Raw genomic sequence first — 21,686 nt, forward strand, 5'->3', positions numbered from 1 at the left:
AGGAGCTGGGAGTACACAGAACCTCAGTTTGGTGGATGCCATTAGATTGGGAGCTCCTTGAGGGTAGGAATTGTTTTTTGCCTTTCTTTGTATATCTAGCACATTGTAGATGTTTAATAAATGTTGATTGTCTCTGACTCTGACTATCACAACACACAGTTCTAAATAGTGAGCAGGTAGGGCAGCTAGATGGCTCAGTGGAGAGAGTGCTGAGTCTGGAGTCAAGAGGACCTGGGTTCTAATTTAGCCTCAGATACTTACTAGCTGTATGACCCTGGGCAAATCATTTAACCTCTGTTTGCCTTAATCCACTGGAGAAGGAAATGGCAAACCACTCCACTATCTTTGACAAGAAAAGCCCATAAACAGTACGGTGTATGGCAGGGGTAGGGAATCTGTGGCCTTGAGGCCACATGTGGCCTTCTAGCTCCTCAAGTGCAGCCTTTTGATTGAGTCCAAGTTTTACAGAACAAATCCTTTTATTAAGGGGATTTGTTCTGTGAAGTTTGGATTCAGTCAAAGGGGTGCACTTGAGGACCTAGAGGCCCACATGTGGCCTTGAGGCCACAGGTTTCCCACCCCTGGTCTATGGGGTCACAAAGATTTGGACTCAACTGAATAACAACAACATGTAATAAGGATATTTCCACATTCCGGCTGGCTAACATTGCTTTGCCCATGCAGACATAGTAACAACTCACTTATTTGAAGACGGGTTGCTTATGTGATAAACTCAACAACCTGAAACACTGAAAACCTGCTAGTAAGCCAGAAAAAGCGGTGGGGGTGGGAGAAGCTTTTGAGCAGTCAAAATAGGTGTTGTAAGAACCAGAAGGTTTATGTACTTTATTCATTGGAAAGGTGCTTCATCCCTCACTAATAACACTTTTGCTTATTTGTGATGCAGTTTTAACTACCTTGGTGATGTGTGTGTATGTATGTGTGTATTTTACGTATGTATTTTTAGTCTTGAACAGATTAGAAAGGAAGGAAAGGAGCTCCTGGTGGTGGGAACTCTAATAATGGCCTAAAGTGACAACAAAAGAAAACAATATATACATATACTATAAGAAGCAGACAGAAGAAATGAAAAAGCATTTTTGCATGGAGATAAATAACCTTATATATCTTGGAAATATTACTGATGTTCACTATGATTAATTATCCTGAGTCATGAAGAAAAGTTCAAGCATATTCTGTGCAATAAATCAAGGAAGTAAACAATATTTTTGTAGAAAGATTTCCATCTAAAGTGGCTAAAATTTTTTAAAATTGGTACTTGAAGTGGGTAAGCTTTAATTATGCAGAAAATTTGAATATTTGAAATATTTCTATTTTCCTAAGGCTGCATAAATCTAATCCAATCTGATAAAAATTTATTAAGCAGCTACTGTGCTAAATTCTAAAAAGAAAGATAGTTCTTACCCTCAAGGAGCTTACAATCTAATGAGGGGAAATGACATATAAAAGGAAGCAGAAAAACAAGGATAAGGAGAGATACCAGGACCCAGCACAGGGGCATCTTGTTCATTAGAGTAGATGCAAAGTGGAGTGAACCAAAAGGTCCAATTTCTACCCTCTATAAAGGAAGGCATTGGAAGGAGTTTGGTACTCTACCTTGTAGCCCTCTAATCAGAGGGGAGAATATGAGGGAGGTAGAACCACCAGTTTGGCAGCAAGAATGACCAGAAAAAAAGGAAATTGAAATCAAAACAAAAGGAAACAATCATGAGGAGGATAAATGGCTTAGAAAAGAAGATAAAAAACCTTACCCAAATAATGAAGTTCTGCTTTTAAAATTTTACCTGAAGCATGATGAATTTTGTTCTAGACACTGTATGAATCTTTACACTTCAGGTGTGTTTCTTGTAAAAACATATTATTTGATTCTGTTGGGTTTTTTTATCCTTTGCTACCCTTATGTATTTTATAGGCAAATTAATTCCATTCAAGTTCAGGATTATGAATATTAATGGTATATTTTCCCTTCCACCATATCCTTTTATACGTTTTTCTTTATCTTGCCCTTCTTGTGAAGAAAGGGATGGAGAAAAAGAAAGAATTTGCATTAACACTAATGGTCTATAATTGGAATAGTCTGATAGGTGGTGAAGTAGATGGAGCAGCGGTACTATAGTCAGTAAGATCTGAGATCAAATCTGGCCTCAGATACTTGATAGCTGTGTAGCTCTGGACAAATCACTTAACCTCTATTTGCCTCAGTTTCCTCAACTATATAATGGGGATAATAATAGTACTTACCTAGCAAGGCTGTTGTAAAGATTATACAACATAATATTTGTAAAGCACTTAGCACAGTGGGCTGACATATAGTAGGGGCTATACAAATGCTTATTCTCTTCCCCTGCCCCTTTTCTCTTCATGAAGTCCAATCCACAATCTATGGTTCTTACACTTTTTTTTTCTCTATTTTAATCCCGACTTTATTATCAGTCCTCTAAAGTTTATGTTTATTTTGTTTGTGACTTTCCTCTCCCTGACCTGGAGGAAGATCCAGCAAATGAGACAGAGAAGGAGCAGTCAGATAGGTAGGAGGGGAATAAGGAGAGAAGGGTGTCCCAAAAATCTAAGGAGAAGAAAGCATTAAGGAGAAGAAGGTGATCAACAGTGTCAAAGGCTGCAGAAAGGTCAAAGATACAAGGACTAAGAAGAGGACATTGGATGTGTAAAGTGAGAGATCACTGGTAACTTTGGAGAAAGCAGTTTCAGTGGAACTATAAGGTCAGAAGCCAGAGTGAGAGGAGAGAAAGTGGAGGCAACTATTATAGATGGTCTTTTCAAGGAGTTTAGCTACAAAGGGCAGAAGAGGTCTAGAACTAATAGTTAGAGGGGATGGAAGGGTCAAGTGAGAGTTTTTTCAGGATGGAGAAGACATGGGCATGTTTGTGGGCAGTAAGAAAGGAGCCGAGAGAGAGAGAGAGAGATTGAAAATAAATGAAAAGAGTAGGGCTGAAAGAGGGGGCAATCTGTTGGAGGAGACTGGATAGAATGGGATTAGCCTTGGTAAGGAGTAAGGCCACTTCATTATGTGAGATAGATGAAGGGGGAAATGGCAGAAGGCACCTGAATGATAGGAGATGGGAAAGAGAGCAGAAGTGGGAGTTCCCAGCAAATGACCTCAATGTTTTCTGTAAAATGTGAAGAAAAGTACTCAAACTAGAAAGTGGGGGGAGGAAGAGCCATGGGAGGTTTGAGGAGGGATAAAAAGGTTTGGAAGGACCACTGAGGAGAGTGAAATAGTGGATTGATAAGGGAGGTATAGCAGGATTGCAATGAGGGCCCAACTGAGGTTATGAAACATGAATCTGTAGTGATCTAATGCATGGATTCTCTCTACCTTCATTCGTGTGTATGTACATGTGTATGAACATTGGTGCAAAAGTATTGAATAAAATATTAGCAAAGAGGCTACTGCAACATATTTAAAAAGATTATACCCTATGACTAAGTTAGATTTAAACCAAGAATGCAAGGCTAGTTCAATGTTAGTAGAAAAATTATGGACATAATAGAACATATTAATAACAAAACAATACACATTAAATGATTACGTCGATAGATACAGAAAAAGCTTTTGACAAAATATCCCTTTATATTAAAAACACTAAAAAGCACGGGAATAAATGGACTGGTTTTTAATATGATAAGTAGTAGATACAGGTCTCCAGTGATGAGCTACATTATAAATATATAACATCATTAGTTCACATTGCAACTTTAGGCCACTAAAATCTCTAGGTCTTTTTCACATGAAATTTTTCTTGTCTTATTTATCAAAATGATTTTTATTATATGTAACCAGTGCCCATGCCTCTTATCTGTTTGAATTATTATTTTCCCCAATGGCTAGCATTTCCTCTTCGTACGTGGCATCGCTTAATAAATGTATATTCATTGATCATCCCTTAGTTTAGATTCAGAATCTAGCCACTGTGAGTTTTAATTTGCTAACTAAAGCCCTGAAGCTTGGCAGGGTGATAGGCTGGCATGTAGAGAGGCAGACTTACTTATATCTACTGGGACACAGCTGATGAAGCCATTTGGCTGGTGATCAATTGCTTAACTTGGCCTTGTGATAAGTATAGCTCCACCTGGTGGACCAACCAAATATTATATTCCTTTACTGAAGCAGCCACGTGGGCTGCTGTTGCTGTTACAACAACCCAGGTGTCACTTGAGATACATACTAAGTGCAAATACAATCTCCATCTTGCCTGATATATTTTGATTTTGGCTTGGAGTAGGTTATGGATGACATGACTAACACAAACTGTTATTTTTAATTTTTGTAATTTTTCTGGAAACTTTGTTTTCTCTTCAGAGAAAAAAAGTTTTTAGGGAAAAGAAAATTCCCTCTTTGGGATTTCCTCTATCAGGTTCACTATACTTTATAGGATGACAAATACAATGTGTTTGTGAATGTTCTTGGTTAATAATCCAGTAAGCTACAAGCAGTTGGTAATGGTGCTGCTGATTTGCATGTAGAATGGATTTCCTGGATATTACTTGACTTTTTTGTATACTCATTATTGGTGTATACTTTGCTGTTATTGATATTTGCATTTACATGGCTCTGGGTACGTTACTTTGAGGTATACTGCTATATAGTGTTGATCATATGCACATATCTGTTTCACTGTTTCTATTTGTTACGTGTTAGAGCATGTTTGATTGTTTTTGAGTTATTGATTTGCTGAATACAATTATAATTAAAATTTGAATGAAATAGTTGTCAAAACTCGAGAAATAAAGGAAGGAATGAAGCATTTATTAAGCGCTTACTATGTACAAAACATTGTGCTAAGAGCTAGAGATACAAATAGAGAAGTCAGATAGTACCTGCCCTCAGGGAACTCACATTCTAACAGGGAAGACCACACATATGGAAGGTTTCAGCTGCAAGTCAGATGGAAAGGCCGGGTGGTCCATAGGGTACAACCACAAAGCAGATGGTAATGGGGGATGCTGCTATTCCCAAGTCTCTTGTGTTCTTGATGCTGGGCTATCTCCATCAGTGTCCAAGAGAAGATGGCAGTCAAAGTGATGGTGGTGGCTGAACTTGCTTGCCTCCTTTATCTCTCCCAGGACGCCCGGCTGCTTCAGCTAGGCTGACTTTGCCTACCATGAAAGCAGCAGCTGGTTGGTGGTTGGTGGGGATAGTAAACCTCTTCTCCACAAGAATTGCTTCCCCAGATGATGGTCATGAGGGCTGATGAGGTAAAGAATGGGTGTAGAAACAGGAAGCAGTTTTTTAATCCTTAGGAATAGTCCCTGAGTGTAAAAAAAAGAATATTAAAACAATATTGTGTGACATAGATGTACACTGTGAATCTACTTGGTGGGATTGCCAATGTGATAATTGGGATATTGTAGGAGCGCAAGCAACCTACGCCAGTTCACCTACTTCCTTCTATAATCTTTTAGAAAGGTTTGGGCGTTATTTTATTAATTAGCTACCAAGAGGGTGTAATAAAAAAGTTTCTCACCAGGTGGCACCATTCTCTATCAACTATCCCATTGATGTCAGTTTCTTTGATGCACGTGTAGGAAGTCCCTTCAAAAGCATATGCTTTTTCTACCCACCAAAGCCACACAGCTTCAAATGTCTGGACAAAAAAACCTCTGAACTTTTGCTGACTGGGTTACAAATTTTAGACTTTTTTTGTTGCTCAGAATTATCAAAAATAGGAAAACCTGTAGCCCTAGGGCCCCCATTCCCGCATCTGAGAAATTTCTTAGCTTAATTTTCATAAAGTAACAGGAACTGGCATAAACTGTCACCATTTCCTATTGACATAATCCCCTCAACGAACAAGGTTGTCAGTAAGAGTTCAGAAACTGCCTCAGGGGGCAGCTAGGTGACTCAGTGGATACAGCACCGGCCTTGGAGTCAGGAGGACCTGAGTTCAAATGCAGTCTCAGACACATGATACTCACTAGCTATGTAACCCTGAGCAAGTCACTTAACCCTGATTGCCCTACCAAAAAAAAAAAAAAGGAAGGAAAAAGAAAAAGAAAAGAAACTGCCTTAGGCAGCAAACTCTTATGAGGCAGCCTGGTACCTGGAAATGATGCTGTATTTGGAGTCAGGAGGCCTAGCTTTAAATACTGGCTGTACTGTTATGTAAGGCTAGGCAAATAGTTGTACCTCTCTGGGCCATAGTTCTTCATTTGCAAAAGGAAGAGATTGGATTAAATGGTTTTTTAAGGTCGCTTTCAGATATATAGATAGAGCTAGCATTTACATAGCACTTTTAAAGCTTGTAAAGTGCTTTACATATGTTAATTCATTTGATTTTCACAACAACCCTGTGAGGTAGATGCTATTATTCTTCTCATTTTACAAATGAGGAAACTGAAACACAGAGGGGTTGAGTGACTTGCCCAGGGTGGCACAGCTAGTGAGTATCTGAAGCCAGATTTGAAGTTAGGCCTTCCTGATTTCGAGCCCTCCCCTTCAAGTCCACTGCACCATCCAGCTGCCTAAAATCACAAAACTATAGTCCTCTCTATCAGGGATCAATCAGCAAATTATGGCCTATGTGCCAAATGCTCTGCTGCCCATTTTTGTAGGCCCTGAGGCCTAAAAATGTTTTTTTACATTTTGAAATAAAATTTTATTGTATTTAAAAATGTAAAAATTATTCTTAGCTCGTAGGCCACAGAAAACAGGTGACCAGCATCCCTATTCTATATTTACATGTGGCACCCTCTTTGGGCCCACTCCCTTCCCCAACTCATACACCAAGGTTGAGTGCCTTGGATGGGTAATTGGTTCAAAGGTACTCTGTAGTCTGGGAAACTCTTAAAACTCTAGTTCATGAGCCCCCTCCAATCAATTTACTTTTACTAGGCAGCCAAGAGACATAATTAGTTCAGAACAAAGGCATTTACCAAGATGGCCCAGAAGGAACAGTAGCTACAAAACATTCACTCTATAAACCTGGGACACACTCCCGCACATACACACAGTGTCAGTGGGAAGAGCAGGCATAGAGTTGTTCTCTAATACGTAGAGTGTGTTCACTAATAATGAACACAGATGTAGGGAATATATGTGGTTAAAGCAACTCATGCCTTGGGTACTACTATGGGGCTCCAATGTCTTTTCTTTCTCATGATGTCCTCATGCCATTCCTCCTTTAATATAGCATTCTTTTAATATTACTTAGCTGGCCTTCCTGGACTTGCTCCTTGGCTCCATGGCTCTACTTCCTAACTGACATGCTTATTCTTGAACCCACAGTTGGCTCTCTTTTTCTGCTGCCAAGAGTCACTTTTCTTTTTTTGGCTAAGCAATGGTGTTTAGTGACTTGCCCAAGGTCACACAGGTGGTCAGTGTTATATGTCTGAGGCTGGATTTGAACTCAGGTCCAGTGCTCTATCCGCTGCTCCACCTAGCTGCCCCAAGAGTCACTTTCTTCAAAGCTGCCTCCATTGACTGTCTCTTTCTGAGCCTGCTATCTGTTGGCATGGTGCTTAAAAAGCTTTGTAAAGGCTGGCCAATGGGAAGCTGCCCTTCTAATTCCATCAAGCTTGATTGAAGACTTCTTCATACCTTCTAAAGGAGTTAATGTAACCTCTTCTCTGCACTTTCTTTAGAACTCCAATACCTCCTTGTCTTTGTTGTCTGCCCCTTACATTCCATGATTATAATATGTACAGGGGAATTGGTTGATCAGAGGCTTCCTGACCACTTTTTCCCTATATATATATATATATATATATATATATATATATATATATATATATAGTTAGTTAGTTAGTAAATAGGTAATCAACTTTCTGTATTCATATTGTTTATTTAACATAGTGAAGATGCAATGGAAAAATTTTTTCAGTGCCCCTAGATGGGCACAACATCAACCATACCCCATAACTTTCTCCTATGCCCCTAGCTTGCAGAAAGGTAAGTGGTTGCTGATGGCCAGAATCCAGCCCTGAGGAGTAGCTAGATGACATAGTGGACAGAGCACCAGCCCTGGATTCAGGAAGACCTGAGTTCAAATGTTGCCTCAGATACTTGACATTTACTAGCTCTGTGACCCTGGGCAAGTCACTTCACCCCACTGCCTCACAAACAAACAAACAAAAAAACCCCCAGAATCCAGCTCTAGATCCTAGACTGAAACAGGTGAAAGCAAGGGGATAATAGGGTGGAGGAGGTGAAGAAAGGAATATGAATCCGGGCCTCCTCCCCAGGTAATGAGGTTTCTAATCTAATCTAATGAGCTATATTGTATCGGCCATCCCGTCTGAATTCACCTTCTGATGCTGGCCAGGCTTAGGATGAACTGCACCTGGTTCCAGCCCTTGCTTTAGCTCTCATTCTCATCTCAGTCCTCTGTCCAGTGTTTCTAGCATGAACTATCCCTGTCATCCCTCTGTCCCTTCCCTATCCCAAGGTCACAGTCTCAAAGGCAAAATGACAAGAAAACCTGTAGCATGAAGGTCAGTTTTTTCATCTGAAAAATAGGAATGGTAAAAATACTTAAACTACTTACTTCCCTGGGTGTAAGGAAAGTGTTTTAGTTTTATTTATTTATTTTTTGCTTTTTTGGTGAGGCAATCAAGGTTAGTAAGCTAGTAAGTATCAAGGGTTTGAGGCCAGATTTGAACTCAGGTCCTCCTGACTCCAAGGCCAGAGCTTTATCCACTGTGCCACCTAGCTGCCCCAGGATAGTGTTTTAGAAAACTTACAATGCTCCATAAATGTGAGTAGTTATTATTAATGGTAATTTGGGCCCACTTTTACCTATTGACATGTATGTCCCTCTGTACCTCACAACAAGAAGCCTGTACTCATGGGGCCAGTTTCTTCCTTGGTATCTCAAATGAATGGACAAAAATATGCAAACCATTTGTCTAAGTAAGTTTTTGTAGATTTGTGAGCTGGTGTTTCCGGTCCTTGTTTCTTGTGTAGGAAAAAGTCAATGCTTTCTCCCCAAGTGATGTGCATGCCGGGTGTTTCATTAGGAACCTGGTGGATCAGAGGACGAAGAATGCACTTACCCGGGCCCTGGTTCCCTTCTTCCTCTGTTGTCAGTTGCAAAGCTACTTTGACTAATGCTGCTCTCTTCACGTGGAATATTCTGCTCTTCTCTGAAAGCCCAGGTGACTTCTAGCTGGGGTAGGGAAGCCTTGCATAGAAAAAAGGTAGCCTTGAGCTTAAAACTTAAAAGACAGGTGGGATTTTGATAGGCAGATGTGGTCATTCTAGACAGAGGAAACACTACTAACAAACACACTGGGGTGGAAAAGCTTTTAGGAAACCCTGAGTGAGCCAGTTTGATGGTTGCTCCCAAAAGTTTGGCTGGGAGGGAGAAGAGGAAATTAACTTGAAAAGAGAGCCAGGGCCACTATGAACCACTTGACATGATCAAATATAGACTGGACTAGAAGAGGCAGAGATAAGAAGTAGAGAAAGCAATTACGAACAAAAATTGTAATGGTCCAGTTGTGATCTAATAAGGACTTGAACTGGGGTAAGGGTAAGGAGTAGTTAGAATGGAAAGGAAGGAAAATTGTTAAGAAAGAATTGACAGCACTTGGTGGCAGATTGTATTGGGGTGGGGGAGGAAGAGGAGGGAGCCTGGTAAGAGAGGAGAAAAAAGAGTCAGAACTTTGGAGCCTGACTGGGAGAATAGTTGAACTGTTAGTAGTGATATAAGGAGGGGGCAGGAGAATTAGTTCCATTTTGGACATGTTAAGTATTATCCCAGTCTCAAAATTCATTGGTATGGGACCATCTCCTCATCGGTGGAGATGAATGCCCTACCCTACGTAAGGAGGGGGATGGAGTTGGTGAAGAAAGCAAGAGAGCTCCAGCCTTTTACAGTCTTCTTCAAGTCCACTTCAAGTCTTGAGTCACTGCTGGTTCTTCTGGTTTCCAGCTCTGAGAAGGAAGATGGAAGAGGGTGATCTCACTTCAGGTTGCTGAAGGAAAAAACTCTGGGGAGACATGAAAAGAGCTGACAGTTTCCATCACGTCCCTATCCCTAGTTTGCTACACTAGAGACTTTGGGAAACCTCCCCTTGGGTGAAAGATCCAGAATTCTTCTCTTAGTTGAGCTGAGTTACTTCATTCCCAATGGGAGAGCTCTTTCATTCTGTATTGTCTAGTACATATTCTCCTATGTATACCTTCTATGATTTCCATTTTGCTACTTGGCATCCTCCTCTCCCTCCAATAATGACACAGTGATCAGAAGTTAGCTTGAACTTGATCACATGCCCTAGACTAGTAAAGGAGTGAGGCAGATGTAATTCTAGACTAGTGCTCCTCTCTGAGGAGACCACAGTGGCAGCCTCTGGCCTTCCTTTCCTGCACCCTCTGGCAGGAATTAAAGTCTCCCTTGGAGAAGGGTAGAGGGAAAAGAAGCTAGAGATGTCCATTCTGCCTCCCTTTGAGCCACACAATATGACAGATTCATGATACACGTGAGGGAACAGCCCTCACTGCACATGGGGCCCCTCCACACGTGGGCATCATTATGTAAGTTTGAGGTAACTCAGATGTCTACATGGAAATGTCCAACAGGCAATTATTCTAAACTTCTATTTATTCCCTTTATTACATCTACTAAATCACCAGCTTATCTGGCTCCAAGCAAAAAAAAAAAAAAAGGACTCTTTGTCATCTCACTGTGCAAGCCAATCATCAGTGAGTCACACATGGCCAGAAGCAAGGCCTATCCTCATGGCCCAAGCTTCCACATGATTGCTTGGAACTAAAAATAACAACTCTATCAGCAGTTCTCAAAGTGTGGTCCATGGTCTCCTGGGAGTGCGGGGCTGAGACCTTTTTAGCAGGGGTGGTGCAGTATGGGGTGTTTGCAGGGTCAGAATTATTTTCTTTTTCTTTGTTTTTAATAAATTTTTATTGATATTTCTATTTCTTATATAGTATCCCATGTATCCCTTCCTCTCTTCTTCCCAGAGAGCTCATATGACAAATAGCAATTTTTGGAGATGGGGAAGAAAGTCAACACAACTGATCAAAACATTGAAAGAGTTAAAAAAAAAGTATGATGTATAACATCTGTGAGATCTCCCACCTACACAAAAAGATAGTGTGTTATGTGTGGATGTCTTCTTACATCTTTTGATTTCAGTCCCACTTAATCTTTATAATATTGTCACATTTACTTTTGATTTTTTGGTATGTCATTGTTCTATCCATTTACATTGTTGTAGTCATTGTGCAAATTACTTTTTTGCTCTCTTCTTACTTCATTTTGTATCAGTTCATGTAGATCTTTCCATGCTTCTTTGTATTCATCACACCTATCATTTCTTTTTTTGCAAGGTAATTGGGGTTAAGTGACTTGCCCAGGATCACACAGCTAGTAAGTGCCAAGTGTCTGGTCTGAGACCAGATATGAACTCAGGTCTCCTGACTCCAGGGCTGGTGCTCTATCCACTGTGCCACCTAGCTGCCCCCCACACCTATCATTTCTTACTTTACAGTAATATTCCGTTATGTTCAGGTACCACAATTTGTTTAGCCCTTCTCCAATTAATAGGCATCTACTTTATTCTCAATTCTTAGCTACCAAAAAAAAAAAGCTGCTATAAATATTTTGGAGCATATGGCTTCCTTGGGGTATATGCTGTTTAATGGAGTCTCTGATTCAAAAGATATGAACCTTTTAGTCATTTTTTTTTGCATAATTTCAAATTGCTTTCCAAAATGTTTATGCCATTTCATGGCTCCACCAACAATATATGAGAGTGCCTATCTTTCCACAACCCCTCCAAAACTGACTTTGTCATTTTTTGCCAATTTGCAGCATGTGAGGTGAAACCTCAGAGTTGTTTTGATTTGCATTTCCCTTATTCTTAGTGATCTGGAGCATTTTTTCATGTGGTTGCGAAGACTTTGTAGTTCTTTTGAGAACTGTTTATTCATATCCTTTGACTATTTATCTAGTGGGGAATGGCTATTATTCACATATGTATATATTTACTAATTGTTTCTATGTCTTGGATACCAAATCCTTATCATGGAAATGTGATACAAATATATTTTACCCATTCCACCGCTTCCCTTCTTATCTTAGACACATTAATGTTGTCTGTGCAGAAGCTTTTCAGTTTCTTGGTGTATTTTTAGGGAAAAGTCTCTTACTGATTTTTCTGTTGCATTCAGTTGCTATTGCTGTCCTTGCCTGCTGCATTTATTCACTTCTGCAGTTCTGTTTGGAGTATTTGAGAGACATAATCTCTTCAGTTTTGATTTTCTTTCTAAAAAATGTTTCAAATTCTTCTTTATTATTGAGCAGTCATCTTTTGTTCTACATGAGTAAGCTCAGATTTGCAGGATAGGTCACCTTAGTTGCATCTAAACAGGCAGAACAGAAGTGTGTAGGGGAAGTTCTGCTAGGGCCTGGGTTCCACAGGGTGGGTGGAATATTCACTAAGCTTGGGCTCAGCTGCCTGTCTGGTTACTGATAGCTGATCTGCCTCTTGTGGATAAAGCTTTGGGCTATGTAACATGCCAAGGTATCATCACATCATCTTTCTAGGATGTTTCTTCACCATTTTCATTGCTTGGTTGTCTTACAGTAGCTTAGAGTGGTGAAAAGTGACAGGATCTAATGAAATAATGTTTGTGTAATCCCAGCTAAGACCATCTCCCATTTACATTTTCCCAAAATGTTTTCACAAAGATGGTAGAGAACCATAGGGCAGAGAAACTTGGTGGAAAATAATGTACATAGATGCATAGGAGAGCCCCAGGTTTTCAGTGGTGAACTTGAAGGGAACTTCTGCCCAAGGTTTTTGGGGTTCACACATCAGCAAGAAGAAAGAGAAAAAATATGCACATGTACAAAAATATTTATAAGCAGCTCTTTCTGTGGTGGCAAAGAATTAGAAATTGAGGGGATGCCCATCAATTGGGGAATGGCTGAACAAGTTGTGGTACATGAATGTAATGTAAGAAATGAGCACATAGACTTCAGAAAAGCCTGGAAAGACTTGTATATTTATTTATTTATTTAGCTTTTTGGTAAGGCAACTGGGGTTGTGACTTGCCCAGGGTCACACAGCTAGTAAGTGTCATGTGTCTGAGACTGGATTTGAACTCATGTCCTCCTGGCTTCAAGGCCAGAGCTCTATCCACTGAAAGACTTGTATAGAGTGATGCTGAGTGAAGTGAGCAGAACCAGAACACTGTACACAGTAACAGCCATGTTGTGTGATGACTGACTCTGATAGACTTAGCCTAGAAATTCTCAGCAATGCAAGGATCTAAGGCATCTCCAAAAGTCTCATGATGGAAAGTGCTACCCACATCCAGAGAAAGACTATGGAGTTTGAATGCGGATCGAAGCATACTATTTGCTCTTTTTTTCTTCTGTTTTGTTTTGTTTCCTCTTTCTTGTGGTTCCTCCTATTGGTTCTAATTCTTCCTTACAACATGCCTAATGTGAAAATATGTTTAATAGGAATATATACATAGAGTCTATATCAGATTGCACACCTTGGGGAGGGAGAAAGAGTGAGAGGGGGAGAAAAATTTAAAACTTAAAAGTATATAGAAGTGATTGTTTAAAACTAAAAATAAAATAATAAAAAAAAAATAAAACTTAAAAAAAGAGAGAAGAGACTACATCATTACAGTTTCCATGCCTCTCCTTGCTGAGCCCAGAAAGAAATGCTGGATGGACATCCTTTCCTCTATGACTGAAACTAGGGGAAAAGAAGTGAACTGAAGACTCTTTGTGGAGTGGGTATGGAGGAGAGGAGACAAGTGAAATGAGAGCAGATGGGTGAAGAAATGAACTAGAGCCAGGCAGAGGAGTGGAAAGCAAATCAGGCTTAGCTAGCAGCTTTGATTGGTGAGAATAAACATAGTCCAGGCCACAACTTCTTTCTTCTTCTTTCTTCCCCATAGACAGTGGTGGGGCAATTTTTACCCAAGGTTTTAATCTCAATCTCTTTTCTTCTGATCCCCTAAGAGTAGTTGAGAGAAGAGGTAAGGAGTAAAGGAGACTTTGACCTTAGCTGCAACCCTACTGCAACCTGCTATGTATTGCTTTAATATTGATGTGTATTTTTCTATTCTGTTTGATGCTGCAAGAAAATAACATTTCCTTTAACAACGGATTGTCTAATCCTTCGGATCTCAGGGTTTGAGATTCAGAGGGGAAGCCCATCCATGAGAAAAATAGAGGCTTGAGTTGATTAGTTGATTAGAGTTTTGAATTTTGGGGTAATTTCTTAGTATAGTCCAGTGTGTACTTGTTAGATTATCTTTGAACTTGGAGAGAAAGTTAATGTAACTGGAGTACCGAAACCCATTGGTACGAGATTCTCTTCTTATTCGTAAAGATCAGTGCCCCATACCTATGCAAGCCGTGAGATTGGGAGAGAGGAGAGTAACAGGTGCTTTGAGTCTCAAATTTCTTCTAGGCTCTTGAGTCTCTTCAGCTGTCCTGAGTAGCTTTGAACCTTCTTCAAACTTCTTCAGTGTCCTAGAGTCTCTTTGGGCTTTAGGCGCTTCTGGCTTCCAACTTTGAGAGAGAAGATGGACAATGCCAATCTCACTTCAGGTTGCTGAAAGGAAAATAAGATTGTGAGGAAGCCAACAGGAAAGGAGCTGGCAGTCTCCATCACATCCCTATCCCTAGATTGTGGCATGTAGGGTGTTCAGGGAAGACTAATACCTCTGGTGTGATGGCTGCTAAGCCCTTTTCAGAGCTGCTTTCCCCCTTTTGTGTCTACCTGATTCACTCAATTCTCACTAATGGTTCTATGAAACTGTAGCATGCTCAGTGGCCACACCTTAGTAAACCATTTCAGTAGACAGGCTAAACCAGGTGGAGGATAACTGATGGGTCTCAAACCTGTTTGTGAGTTAGGGTGTTGTTTACCCCAACCAGGCGAAGATTTCCTCTGGTGGAATGGGTGGATGAGAACAATATGTTCCCACTAGTCATGAAGGCAGCTGAAGCAGGTGCTGTGGTACACTTAGAGCCTGATTAGACGTTGAAGATGTAAAGGTCATCCACTGTATCCTGAGTTATCACAAGTCATCTTGACTTGTGTCTTTACACTTCTGGAAGAAAAAGTGAGGCTGACAACTTTGCACAGCTCTCCCTCACTTAAATACAATTTATGTGCAAGTCAAAAGATAGCACCAATCCCATTTTACTATTTTTACCTACCTCAAAGTCCTGTGGCAAGTGATAGAAACAGCAGGTGTGGATACACTGGGAATTAGGACACACCTGGAACTATAGTCACAACCCTGCACACAGGCAGCCCAGACCATAGGGTTGTCTTCTCACTGGACTGAAGCAGTAGTGGGATTCACAGCTCCTGGGTGCCTGAGCAGCCTTTTTTAAGGACTACATTGCTCACCTCCTGGTGTGAGGAAGGGGCTAGAAAAGGTGTCCTAAAAATTGCTTCACCCAATCCTGACCTGCTTCCCAAGGAAGGTGGAGATTCCACCCTGTGGTTGAAACACACAAAAAATGTACAAAAACTTTTGTGAAGATGATTCTACTCACCATTGGTTTATGGAATGTGCACACACTTATGGACAACACAAAATCCAGTAGACCTGAAAGATGAATATCTCTTGTAGTGAGAGACCTTAGCAGGTATTGCATTCCAATAATAGCCCTCAGTGAAACAAGGCTGGCAAATGAAGGCCAGCTTACTGAAGGTGGGGCTGGAAATGCATTTTTCTGGAGTGACTACAGTAATGAGAACTATGAAGCTGGCAAAAGTTTTGCAACCAACATTGATCTAGTCAACAAGCTTGTGTGCCTCCCAAAAGGAGTTCCCCTTGCAGGAAAGTGTCATGCCACCATCATCAGTTTGTATGCTCCCACTATGATGAATCCTGAAGAGGTCAAAGAAAATTTTTATGAAGACCTGGGGCCCTTCATCATCAATGTGCCAGAAGAGGACAACCTTATAATTCTGGGTGACTTCAATGCTGGAGTAGGCACAGACTATCTGACCTGTTAGGAAGTCCCTGGGAAGAATGAAGTTGGAAACAGTAATGGCAACGGTCATTTGCTACTGAAGACACATGCACTTCATGAGCAACACTGTCTTCTGTTTACCTAAATGTAATAAAATTTTATGGATGCACCCTTGAAGCATATATAGGCATTTAATAGACTACGTCATTGTAAGGAGAAGAGACAGACAGGATATGAGAATGATGGAGTCAATGTGTGGCACAGTGTACTGGATCCATCACAGACTTATCTCCAAGCTAAACATTCTCATTCAACAAAATTGGAGACCCTAAGGCAAGACAATTGCCAGAAGATTTAATGTCAACAGATTAGAGCACTTCTCTTTGCATGAACAGTTTGTTGCTAACTTGGAGGGAAAGCTGAACCAACATACAAAACTCCACAAAAGTGGAGCAGAAAAGGAGTGGGAAACTCTCAGAGATTTGGTGTACAGCGTTGCATTTACTCATCTAGGTTAGAACACTTACAAACACCAAGATTGGTTTGACAAAAATGATGGGGAAATTCAGAAGCTGGTAAACAAAAAAATGGGAACTGGTAAATCCAGTGTACCCAGGATAGTTCATCTGTTTCTAAGAAGGCACATCAAAAGTAGAGTGCAAGAGAAGCTTAGAGAGATTCAGGATTCTTGGCTCAGTAAGAAGGCAGGTGAAATTCAGTTTTATGCTGATAATGACAATCCAAAACACTTTAATGATGCCCTGAAGGCACACGCTGTATCTCAACTACTCAGGGCTGATGGAGCCACAAAGATTAGCGATAAAGACATGATCTTGGAGACATATGCTAAAAAGTTCCATAGTATTCTCAAGAGACCATTAATGCTAAGCCACTGACCATATACCTCAGGTTGAAGTCAATCCCTTCCTAGCCAAACCTCCCAACTGAAGAAGAGGTTTTGAATGCCATTAGGCTCCTCTTGTGTGGCAAAGTGCCTGGTACTGATTCTATTACAGTTGAGATTCATAAGGCAGGGGGTCCACTGCTCATAAAAAAGCTGACTGAAATTTTCTGGATTATATGGCAAGAGGATGTTATCCCCTGGGAGTTCAAGATGCCTCCATCATCCATCTCTACAAAGGAAAGGGAAAAAAGCTGTCTTGTGACAATCATAGGGAGACCTCTTTCTTGGTTATTGCTGGCAAGATTCTTGCCAGAGTTTTCCTTAATAGGCCGATCCTTCACCTGAAAGATGGTCATCTACCTGACAGCCAGTGTGGCTTCAAAAAGAGCTGAGGAATGGTCAGTATGGTGTTGGCTGCTTGACAGCTCCAGGAGAAATGCCAGGTGCAGAACAGAGGTCTGTACACAACATTCATTGATCTAACAAAAGCCTTTGATACTGTCAGTTGTGAGGACTTGTGGTAAAATTTGGTTGCCTGGAGTTAATCAGTATTTTACATCAGTTTTATGACAGCATGGTTGCCTGAGTTCTAGGTAATGGACAATGCTCTCGTGCTTTCCCAGTCACTAATGGAGTGAAGCATGGCTGTGTGCTTACTGCTATGCTAATTTTTAGCATGTTTTCTGTGATGTTGTCAGATGCCTTCAACAAGGATGCATCAAGATCAGCTATTGCATTGGGTAAATTTCTGAAAATTTTGAAAATGCTATGAGCCAAGACAAAGTGGAGGGAGAGTTGGTGTGTGACTTTTTGTTTTCAGACGATTATGCACTTAATGCAGCCTCTGAGGCTGAGATGCAACAAAGTATGGCTGGATTCTCTGCCGCTTATGCTAATTTTGGCCTAACAATTAACACCAAGAAAATAGATTCTTTACAAGTCAGCACCACACCATCCATATGTAGAACCATTGGTTACAACAAATGAAGAAATTCTGAAGGCTATGGCTAAGTTCACTTACCTTGGCAGTATACTTTCCAGAGATGTACATAGATAATGAGGTTGATGCACACATTGCCAGAGCTAGCTCAGTGTTTGAGAGGTTCTGAAGGAAAGTGTAGGAGAGAAGAGGTATTAGACTGCCTACCAAACTGAAGGTCTACAGAGCTGTTTTGTTGACCTCATTGTTGTATGTCTGTGAAACCTAGACAGTGTACCAGTGCCATTTCAGGAAACTGAACTGCTTCCATTTGAATTGTCTTGGAAATATTCTGAAGATCACCTGGCAAGATAAGGTACCAGACACTGAGGTCCTTTCTTGAGCTGAACTGCCAAGTATCCAAACTCTACTACAGAGAATGCAACTCCAATGGGCTGACCAGATTGTTTGAATGCCAAGGGTAGTTTGTGTAAAAGACTACTTTACAGAGAACTCACACAAGGCAAGCTTGGAGGTCAGAAAAAGTGGTAGGACACTCTCAAGGTCTCTCTGGAGAACTTTGGAATTGATTGTGAGACATGGGAGACACTGGCAGAAGACCACCTGGCTTGTGTGCCTCCATTAAAGAAGGCGCTGTGCTTTATAAGTGAAGCAGAATTGCAGTAGCTCAAAATAAATATGAGATGCACAAATTGAGAGATATTTCTACTCCAAATGTTCATATAGACTATTTGTGCCTGACCTGTAGTAGAGCCTTCCAAGGTCATATTGGCCTGATTAGCCACAGTTGTACATTCTGTACCTTGATCCCAATATAGTGATGTCATCTCAGTCCTCTTTAAGAATGAAGGACAACAATTAATCCCTAGATTGTGACACACACACACTCTCTCTCTCTCTCTCTAGCTGACTTACCTCACTCCTAATGGGAGAACTCCTTTACTCTGCATTGTCTGATATATATATATATATATATAGATATATATATATATATATATATATATATATATATATATATCTATATATATATATATATATATATATCTATCTGCCTATGTATACTTTCTCTGATTTCTGTTTTATTATTGACTTGGATAAATGGGTTTCTTTTGCTAATCGCTATTTGTGTTCACTGTGGAGATGGTATTTAGTGGGGAGGGAGTTACAACTTGGTAATAAAGTTTGGGTCCTCCTTAGTTTGAACCTGAAAAGCACATCCTAAAGACTAACAATATTTAAAGGCGCAGACAGATATAATTCTCGCTCAATACCCCTCTCTCTGAGGATATCAGAGTGGCCAACGTTCTGGCCTCAACCTCTTGCTTCCCCTCCTGGAAGAAAATAGATTCTCCCTTGGAGAAGGATGAGGAGAGAAGAGGCTACAGATTTTGTCTCTTGTCGGGCCAGACAATGACACCCCCATGTTACATGTCAGGGACAGTCTCACTATGCTAACAAGGAGATAAACCTGTGGGGTGATGTGGTTATCTCTGAGTGTACCTTTTGTCACTTCTAACCTAGCATCAGGGGACACTTCTAGCTTCTAGCACTCTGCACTCTCTACTTCATAAATAATTTTTAAAAGGTTAAAGCACTACAAAAATGCCAATTATTATTATTAAGGTCTCATCTCCTATGCTTAACTTTTCTGATTTTTCCTTCATGTTCCTTTCACTTCCATGTATTTCTACAGCCACCAACCCAATCTAAGTTCTCCATCACATCCCACCTGAATCTATCAATCAATAAGCATTTATAATTAACAAGGAAAGACTTCTTGAAGTTGGCACTTTAGCAAAGCTCTGAAGAGAACTAAGGGTTTTGATAGGCACAGGATAGAAGGTAGAACATTACAAACATTGGAGTAGCCTTCAAGAATATGCAGAGAAACAAGCAGGCCAGTTTGTCTGGAACAAAGAGTGTGTGAGAGGGATTAATATATAACCAGCCAATTAGCCTGGAAAGATTGGTAGATATATATTGTGAAGGGCTTTATATGCCCAACAAGGGATTTGTATTTGATCTTAAGGCAATAAAGAAACACTGAAGCTTCCTGAATAGGCAAGTGACATGGTAAGACCTATGCTTTAGGGATATCTATTTGAGAAGGGATTTGAGGGGAGAAAGATGAGGTAGGAATTTAGGTGCAATAGTCTAGGTAGGATATAATGAAGACCTGAGCTAGGATGGTTTTGATGTGATGGAAGGGAAAGAAATAGATTGAGGGGAAAGATTCACGAAACTTGGCAACTGTTGGAACAGGGGGGTAAATGAAGAGTGAAAGATGACTCCTGGATGGCAAACCTGGTTGACTATTTGTGCCCTTGACAGAAATCGTGAAGTTAGGTGAAGGGAGTGGATCTGGGGGGGAAATGATGAGTTCTGTTTTGGACACTTTAAGTTTGAGATGTCTATTATGGGACATGCAGGTGGTGATGTCTAGCAGGCAGCTGTGGATATGGAAGCTAGAGCTTAGGAGAAATGAATGATTGTAAAATGTCTCTTGATTAATTTTCTGGTTCTAGTCTTTTCCTTCTCTAATCTATGCAACAAATGTCACTAGATGGATCTCCTACAGCCCCACTTAAGAATTACTCCCCCATGTGGAAAAATTGGGACACCTAATGCACTGTTGGTGCTGTGAACTGATCCAATCATTCTGGAAAGTAATTTAGAACTATTCCCAAAGACCTATAAAACTGTGCATATCCTTTGAACCAGCAATACCACTACTAGGTCTGTATCTCAAAGAGATTTTTTTAAAAAGGAAAATGCACAAATATATTTACAGCAGCTCTTTTTGTGTTAGCAAAGAATTGGAAACTTAAGGGGTACCCATCAATTGGGCAATGGCTGAACAAGTTATGATATATAACTGTGATGGAATACTATTGTGCCATAAGGAATGATGAGCAGGATGGTTTCAGAAAAACCTGGGAAACTTATATGAACTGATGAAAAGTGAAGGGAGCAGAACCAGCAGAACATTGTAAACAGTAACAGCAATATTGTACAATGATCGACTGTGAATGACTTAACTATTCTCAGCAATACAAAGATTTAAGACAATTCTGAAGGGTTTATGATGAAAAATGCTATCCACCTCCAGAGAAAGAACTGATGGAGTCTGAACGCAGATCAAAGCGTACTTGTTGCTGTTTTTTTAAATTTTCCTTGGTTTTCTTGTTTTTTTTTCTTAAATTTTGTTTTCTTTTGCAACATGACTAATATGGAAATGTTTTGCATGATACGTATCAAACCGCTTGCTTCCTCAAGGAGGGGAAGAGGAGAGGGAAAAGAGGGGGGAAGAGAATTTGGAACTTAAAATTTAAAAAAATGTTAAAAATTATTTAAAATGTAATTAAAAAATATAAAAATTTTCACTTGGAGAAAAAAAATTACTCCCCTACTCAAAAATTTCAATGACTCCCCATTGCTTATTAGAATCTAAATTCCTTAGGGGCCTGGGAAACTTGTCCTTTTTTTCTTGCACTAAAGGGGCCTTTCTCAGCTCTGCACTCATGTATATAGATTAGGTCCAGTCTTGAAGAAACCTGGTTCCTAAAGAAGGGTCAGTCAGTCCACTATTATTTATAAAGCACCTTCTATGTGATATTCACTATGCTAAGTGATTAAGGTATAAAGAAAGGCAAAGCAAAATGAAATAATATAAACCAAACTAAATCCTGCCCTCATGGACAGTATATTCTAATGGGTAAATGTAAATAATTATTTGCATATAAGATATATGCAAAATGGATGTAAGGTAATCCAAAAGGATTAGTTACAGGGACCAGGAGCGGTCTTTGCTTGAGCTGCGTCTTGAAAAAATGCTAAGCAAACTATAAGGTGGAGGATATGAAGAAAAACATTGTAGGAA

This window comes from Phascolarctos cinereus, unplaced genomic scaffold (assembly GCF_003287225.1).
Source record: "Phascolarctos cinereus isolate Bilbo 61053 unplaced genomic scaffold, phaCin_HiC Scaffold_1;HRSCAF=81, whole genome shotgun sequence".
NCBI lineage: Eukaryota > Metazoa > Chordata > Mammalia > Diprotodontia > Phascolarctidae > Phascolarctos > Phascolarctos cinereus.